Here is an 8,172-nt window from a genome sequence, read left to right on the forward strand (position 1 = left end):
CAAATGTCATGCTTGTCCAATCTCTTCAATATCATTTACTTTCAGTTCGCCAATTGGCTTCCGTCGGTTATGACACATTATTTGGACTAATGGATGTGAAAGTCTTTAAGAGAGACACTCTCGAAGTGGCCGTTGTTGGAGAGTTGGATGGCAACCTTTACACGGTTGATTTCTCGAAAGAGAGCACGTTCCATACAACTTGTCTAATGGCCAAGGCCGACATGGGATGGCTGTGGCATCGCCGGCTCGCCCATGTTGGCATGAAAATCTTCAAAATCTCTTAAACGGCAATCACATCCTTGGACTAACAAATGTATCTTTTAAGAAAGATCGTGTGTGCAGTGCATGCATAGCTGGGAAACAACATCAATCAAAACATCCATCCAAGAACATTGTATCCACTTCGAGGCCATTAGAGCTCCTTCATGTGGATCTGTTTGGGCCTCCTTCATGGGCAAGTCTTGGAGGGAAAAAGTATGGCCTAGTCATTGTTGATGATTACTCAAGATATACGTGGGTGTTCTTTCTCAAGTCCAAGGACGAGACGAAGATCACCTTCATTGATTTTGCCAAACAAGCCCAGCAGAAGTTTGACAAGGACATCAAGGCAGTAAGAAGTGATAATGGCTCTGAGTTCAAGAACTACACCCTAGAAGAATTTCTTAGTGATGAGGGAATTGAACATCAGTACTCCGCACCTTACACCCCTCAACAAAATGGTGTGGCACAGAGGAAGAACCGGACACTTGTGGAAATGGCAAGGTCCATGTTAGACGAATACAAGTCACCACATAGTTTTTGGGCTGAGGCCGTCAACACAGCATGCCATGCATCAAACCGGCTCTTCCTTCGATCAATATTGGAGAAGACTCCATTTGAGCTCCTAACTGGGAACAAGCCCAATGTTAAGTACTTTCGTGTGTTTGGATGCAAGTGTTTCATCCTCAACAAACGGGAACGGTTAGGAAAATTTCAATCCAAAACAACTGAAGGGATTTTTGTTGGCTATGGGTCAAACTCTCACGCCTACAGAGTCTACAACAAATCCATTGGATGTGTTATAGAAACCTGTGACGTGACGTTTGATGAATTTAACCGCTCCCATGGGGAGCAAGTTGATCTAAATGATGTAGGTGAAGAAGACTCCCCACAAGATATCTTAAACATGGGTGTAGGTGCACTTCTTCCCATGGAACAAAGACCCCATGATGATGATGAAGATGATGAGAGTATTTCTCATCCTCAAGACAGTTCACTGCCCGTACCTCCACAAGATACTAGCACACACATCATGCCAGTTGTTGAGGATCAAGTGGGAGAACATGTCTCTCACCCTGATCACACTCAAGAACAAGTTGATCTTCAAGAGGTAGACCAAAGTATGGGTATGTTTGATGATGAACCTCAACAGGTGCAACGCGAAGAGGAATACCTTCCTTCGCACATAAATGATCCATATGTTGAGGATGTTGATGATGGAAACGAAGTCGAACCTCGTGAAACCCTGACCTCCATCATGCCACGTGTGGCCGGTCGTGTTGATATTGATCAAATCCTCACCGGCGTGTCGGAAGGTAGAGTGAATCGTAAACAATTAACAAAATTTTGTGCTCACTTTTCGTTTGTCTCTAGTACCGTGCCACACAGGGTTCAGGATGCATTGTGTGATAATGACTGGCTCCTTGCTATGCAAGAGGAGCTAAACAGTTTTACACGCAACGAAGTGTGGTCATTGGTAGAACGACCAACTGAGGAACATAATGTCATTGGAACTAAATGGATTTTCAAGAACAAGGAAGATGAGAACGGGACTGTCCTACGCAACAAGGCAAGGTTAGTAGCACAGGGGTACTCCCAAGTTGAAGGTTTGGACTTTGGTGAAACTTTCGCCCCTGTTGCTCGTCTTGAGTCCATTCGCATTTCATTGGCCTATGCTGCTTTCAATAGTTTTACTTTGCATCAAATGGATGTGAAAAGTGCTTTTCTTAACGGTCCTCTACAAGAAGAGGTATATGTATCACAACCACCTGGGTTTGTTGACCTTCACCACAAAGACCATGTATATAAACTTCACAAGGCTCTGTATGGCCCCAAACAAGCACCCCGTGCTTGGTACGATCATCTTAAGAAGTTCCTACTCGATGATGGCTTTGTGGTGGGGGTGATCGATCCCACTCTTTTTACTAAGAGGGAAAATGGTGATTTGATCTTATGCCAAATCTATGTAGATGACATCATTTTTGGTTCCCCTAACATCCATTTATGCAAGAAGTTTGCGGCTTCCATGACCAAGACCTTTGAGATGTCACTCAACACGGACTTGAAGTTCTTTCTTGGTTTTCAAATACAACAATTTCAAGAAGGGATTTTCTTGTCTCAAACTAAGTACCTCAAGGACATTCTTGAAAAAATTGATATGACAAATGCTAAACCAATGAAAACACCCATGGCCACCGATGTAGTTCTAAATGAAGACACAAACGGTATTCCTTTTGACCCATCTACTTACCGCTCCATGATTGGTTCGCTACTTTATCTTTGCGCATCTAGACCGGACATCATGTTAAGTGTAGGCATATGTGCTAGATTTCAAGCTTCCCCTAGGGAAAGCCATCACACGGCGGTTAAGCATATTCTTAGATACCTTGTTCACACCCCAAAGTTAGGCTTATGGTATCCTAAGGATGCAAAGTTTGATCTTATTGGGTATTCCGATGCGGATTGGGCCGGTGATAAAGTGGGACGGAAATCCACTTCCGGTGCATGTTAGTTTCTTGGACGCTCCTTGGTAAGTTGGTCCTCGAAAAAGCAGAACTGTGTTTCTCTCTCCATGGCCGAGGCCGAATATATTGCAGCCGCAAGCTGTGCAACCCAACTGCTATGGATGAGGCAAACACTAAAGGATTATGGTATCACGTATCGACACGTTCCTCTTCTCTGTGATAATGGAAGTGCCATAAAGATCTCCGAGAACCCCATTGATCACCCTCGCACAAAACATATTGATATTAGGTATCATTTCTTGAGAGACCATGTGCAAAAGGGTGACATTGATATTACCCATGTGGGTACCGACATGCAGTTAGCCGACATTTTCACCAAGCCACTTAGCGTAGCTAGGTTCTGTCAACTTAGGCGTGAACTTGGTATCTTGGAGCTTGACAACATATCTTGAAACCTTGCACACATACACACACTCACATTATGTTTGTGTCTTGATGTGGGCATGCATTTAGGGGGAGTGAGTCTTAATTTTCTGTTTTTAAGCTTACAAAGTACGCATAAATCAATTTATGTCTCCAAGTAGTACATGTAATGTTTGTAGGCAACTATGTTCGTACTTTTTGTGAGAAACCATGCAAGTCATCATCTCATCATCAAAACAAAAAATCCAGAATCAGCCTCTGCCTCCTCCTCCTTCTCGGACGTCCGACATGTCTCGGACGTCCGGTGGCAAATCCCCTTCCGGTCGTCCGACCAGTGTCGGTCGTCCGACGCCACAATCCCCTCCGGACGTCCGACGACTGTCGGACGTCCGACGTATCGGGCCTATAAATAGCTGGGCGCTGGGCTGGGCTTTGCCCTAGCCCTCACGCGCCCCTTTTCTCCCCTACAGCCGCCGCCGCCAGCTCCAGGAGCTCCCGCCAGCGCCGCCAGACTCGAGATCGGGCTGATCTCCTCCGCGGATCCTCCTATTCTTCCTCCTCTTCCTTCGCGGGATCCGTCTACAGGTAGCTCCTCCGTTCCCTTCATGTTTGTTTTGGTTCCCTCTCTCTCCCAAGTCTCCATGTTCGTTCCTTATTTGGGATTTTTTCATCCGCGTAGGATATTGTGCACCATCCCGAAGACAAAGCACGCCACTCGGAAGAACGTGGCTGGCTCATCATCTTGCGCCCCTCCTAGCACGGGGTTGGACTTGGATGGGCCACGCCGTCCCTTCAAACGGACTGCCCGGCATTCTCCGGCCCGGCATTCTCCGTCTCCACAACTCCCCTCGTCGTCTGATGGTGATGACCCCGACTTCGAGGAGGAGCTTGCCGCCGAGGACTTTGCTGACCAGCACGCCGATCGGAGGTCCAAGCCAAAGCCCGGGACTCGCAGGGCGTCCTACATTCCACCACCTCCTCCTGCCCAGCCCGCAGGTGAAGCTCGTCGCATCTCACTAGAACCCCCTGCTACTTTAGGTCGTGCAATCACGAACTTCACCACACTTGGCGCGGCTTCATACCTCACTTTTCGCCGCGACCTTGATCCATACGCTGTCGTACGTGACTCTACGGACTCACGTTTCCGCACACACGTCCAGGCGGACATTTTTACCACAGTCATAGTTCCTAAGGGTTTATCTGTTCATCTCTATAGAGATGTCGAGCATATTCGCATGCACCCGGCGAAATATCCGGGTGCCATTGAGCTTATTGAGGCATCGGGGCTTGCCGCCCCGTTTGCCTTTCATCGCGACTTTAATGCTGCTGCCATTCACCAGTTCTATGCCACATGCTACTTTGCTCCAAACCACACTGTCAGTTGGATCACCTCTGACGTTCGCTTCACAACTTCTTATGATACATTTGTTGCCACACTTGGTTTCCCCAACTCCGGCTTCAAAATACATAGGGATGATCCTAACCATGCACCCAAGTCCATTGACGCGTGTGGGTATCTTCTCAAACCACTAAGTGAGCTTGATGCGGATGAACGCATGAAGGACCTTAACCAGGTATCCATCTGGCGCTCACCTTACTTCATCATTTTTCAGTGTCTCATCCGCACCATCTATCCCAAGATGGGTGATAAGGGTTCTTGCAGTGGCTATTGTATTGACATCATGTCTCACTTGTACGAGCACCCCAAGAGCAAAATTAATGTGCCTCATTTTCTCTGGCATGAGATTCGGCTTGCTAGCTTTCAGTACAAGCGAGCCTTTCCTCATGCCCCCTTCATCCAGGCTCTTATTAACCATGTTGCTGATTTCTCTGTGGCTGTCACTCACACACATCGCAAGTGGGTCATTCCCGCTCACATGGCGGATAACTATGCTCCCTAGAAAACCCCCTCATCCTCCACATCCACTCGCCGCACGGCTGCTCGGTCAGCCACCCCCTCATCTAGCTCCGCTCCTCTCGGTCGCATTGCCAAATTCCTTGGCAAGGCACATTCTGCTATGATGAAGGCCGTCTCTTTCCAGTGTGGTCAAACCCATGATGTGGTTTCTCGCTTAGTCTCGTCCAAGAATGCCCTCAAGGCTCGTCTGAGAGCCTCGGGCGCTCTTGATGTGAGTGATGATGAGGCCCCTCCTGCTGCTCCTCCTACTGACTTTGGCTTCCCATCTGGTCCTGAGTGGGCTGATTTCCTTGACGAGGCTGGTGGCAGTGGCTTGCCTGATGATGCTGATGATGATGCTGACGAGCTCTGAGCGTGGTTGGTGCTGTTGGTGCCTCCCTTTTTGGTACTTGGTGCCAAAGGGGGAGTAATGTATCGTAGTTTTTAGTCTTTGGAGATTTAATGTAATGGATAAACTCATGTATGGCTACTTATGAATGATTGTGATTGCTATGGATTGCTATGATATCATCATAGACTATTATGTTTTGCTCCACTACTTCTATGATGATCTATTGTCTTTCTATGATGATCTATTATCTTTACATGTTGATCCATTATATGTTCGATAAACACATTAAAGGGGAGCTTCGATATTTATCATGCATATACTAAGGGGGAGCTCCGTACTAAATATCTCCTAGACTATAATGTATGTTAAATCTTTTTGAGACCTATGTATATGTTGTCATCAACTACCAAAAAGGGGGGAGATTGAAAGTGCATGCTATGCCGTAATCGACTTTTCGTGTTAATGACAACACATACATAGGAAACTAATCCTATTTGTTGAGTGTATCTGAGGATGGCAAGTACTTTAGTAGATTGAGAATTATGTGCCAAAGGTGGTATGAGAAGATCGGGATTTATATTTCGGGAAAGCTCGGGATTAACAAAAGATGATGTAGACTATTCTTTTGAGTTTACTGATATTGAGTATAGGGATCCCACACTATTAAGAGGGGATCACAGGTTTTGCGATGAACTTGCTCGTACCACATCTTCACTGTCATACCCAATACCACATATTCTCCACTATGTTCTTATCTCAAAACAGGTCTATTGCCTCGGACGTCCGGCTCCCTCCGGACGTCCGAGGGCCGGACGACCGGCAGGCTTCGGAAATCCGGAGCCCTCCACCAGAAGTTTGTGAGTCATATAACTCAGATTTCCGGCTCCCTCCCGACATCCCAGGGCCGGACGTCCGACCAGCCTCGGAAATCCGGAGCCCTGCACCAGAAGAACATGAGCTCTATAACTCAGATTTCCAGCTCTCTCCGGACGTCCCAGGGCCGGACGTCCGTTCCCCTTCGGAAATCCGAAACCTCCCACCAGAAGAAGTTGAGTCGAATAACTCGGATTTCCGGTCTTCTCCGGACGTCCGGTCTTCTCCGGACGTCCGGTCGCTGTTCAATTCACAGTGTTTTCAGTCATATCTACAGGCCTCGGACGACCGACCCCTGTCGGACGTCCGACCCCTCGCGGACGCCTGGACTTCCCGCAACTGTCGGACGTCCGGACCCTGTGTGACTTAAAGTGTCCCCAACGGCTGTTTCTCACTCCCCACTATATATACTCTTCTCCCACCTCGTGAAAGTGTGTTCCACACAGCTAGAATACATCCAAGAACACCTTCTCACTCACTCTTGTCTACACCAAATCCTAGATCCCAAGAGCATTTGTGAGTCCCTTTGAGTGTTGTTCCAATCAAAAGATAGATCGTCTCCCTCTCCCCCTTCCCACCAAAGTGATTTGTGATTTGAGCAAGTTTTGAGCAATCCCCGTGATCTTGTTACTCTTGGAGGTTGGAGACTCCTAGGCGGTAGGAGTCTTCGGAGAGGAATCAAACCATTGTGATTTCCCCCGGAAAGTTTGTGAAGGTTTGGAAGCCACCTCAAGGCTTACCACTAGTGGTTGAGAAACGCCTTCATGGAGTTATCTCAAAGGGAGAATAGGGTGAGCCTTCGTGGCGTTGGTGTGCCTTCGTGGTAACATCCACCCCTCTAACGGTGACGTAGCTTCCCTCCAAGGAAGTGAACATCGGGATACATCCTTGTCTCTCTTGGAGTTTCGGTTATTCCTAACCCTAACTCTCTACTTGTGTTAATCCTTATTACGTACTTGTATTTGATTATTGTTTACCGCTTGTCTTACTTCACTCTAAATAGCTTACTCCTTGTCGTAGCAATTATTAGGCCTACACTCATATTCCGCACTTTTGCCTAAAATTGCTAAGTAATTATTAAAATTTGGATTTGTACCTATTCACCCCCCTCTAGGTCCATCTCGATCCTTTTCAGCTGAAAAGAGCTCTGTCATCGTCGTCGCATGGCAGCTGCATGCCGTTCCATGGCCTTTGTGGACTTGTCCAGGACAGCCATAGCCATCTTAGCCGAAGCGCTCTGGAGAAGCGATTCATATCCAGCACTCCTAGCCCACCGCTCTCTGTTGGAGAGAATACTATTGGCCAGCTAACTTTGCATTTTCCTCCGCTGATTTCTTCTTCGTGTGCCCATAGGAAACGCCGTCTAACCTTATCTATCTCGTCGAGAAATTTCTTGGGCGCTCGCAGGACAGATAGGGCGAAGGTTGGTAGCGCGGTGAGTACGCTGCGAACCAGTACCCGTCTCCCTGCGATGTTCAGTAGCTTCCCTTTCCATCCTGCTAGTTTAGCCCTAATCCTATCTAGGATGAATTGAATATGTACCAATCTGATCCTATCAAGGGTGAGTGGTAGTCCTAGATATTTCACTGGGAAGCCGACCCTCTCCCCTCCGAAAGCTGCAAGCACGGCGTCTAGGTCTAAGTCTTCACAGCATATTGCCGAGACAGTAGACTTGGCAGGGTTGATATGAAGACCCGTGGCATTTCCGAAGTCTTTTAGGATGCCCATAAGCAAGTCGATTTCTTCCCGTATGGGATTTGCGAAAATGACGGCATCATCTGCATAGAGGCTGAGCCATAGCGTGATCTCCCTCCCGGCAGTGGCTGGAGCATGTTCATCTCGGTGACTCTACACAGGAGCCTGTGCATGGTGTCGATGGCTAAGATGAATAAGAGGGGGGACAG

Source organism: Hordeum vulgare, chromosome 3H (genome assembly GCF_904849725.1).
Source record: "Hordeum vulgare subsp. vulgare chromosome 3H, MorexV3_pseudomolecules_assembly, whole genome shotgun sequence".
Taxonomy (NCBI): domain Eukaryota; kingdom Viridiplantae; phylum Streptophyta; class Magnoliopsida; order Poales; family Poaceae; genus Hordeum; species Hordeum vulgare.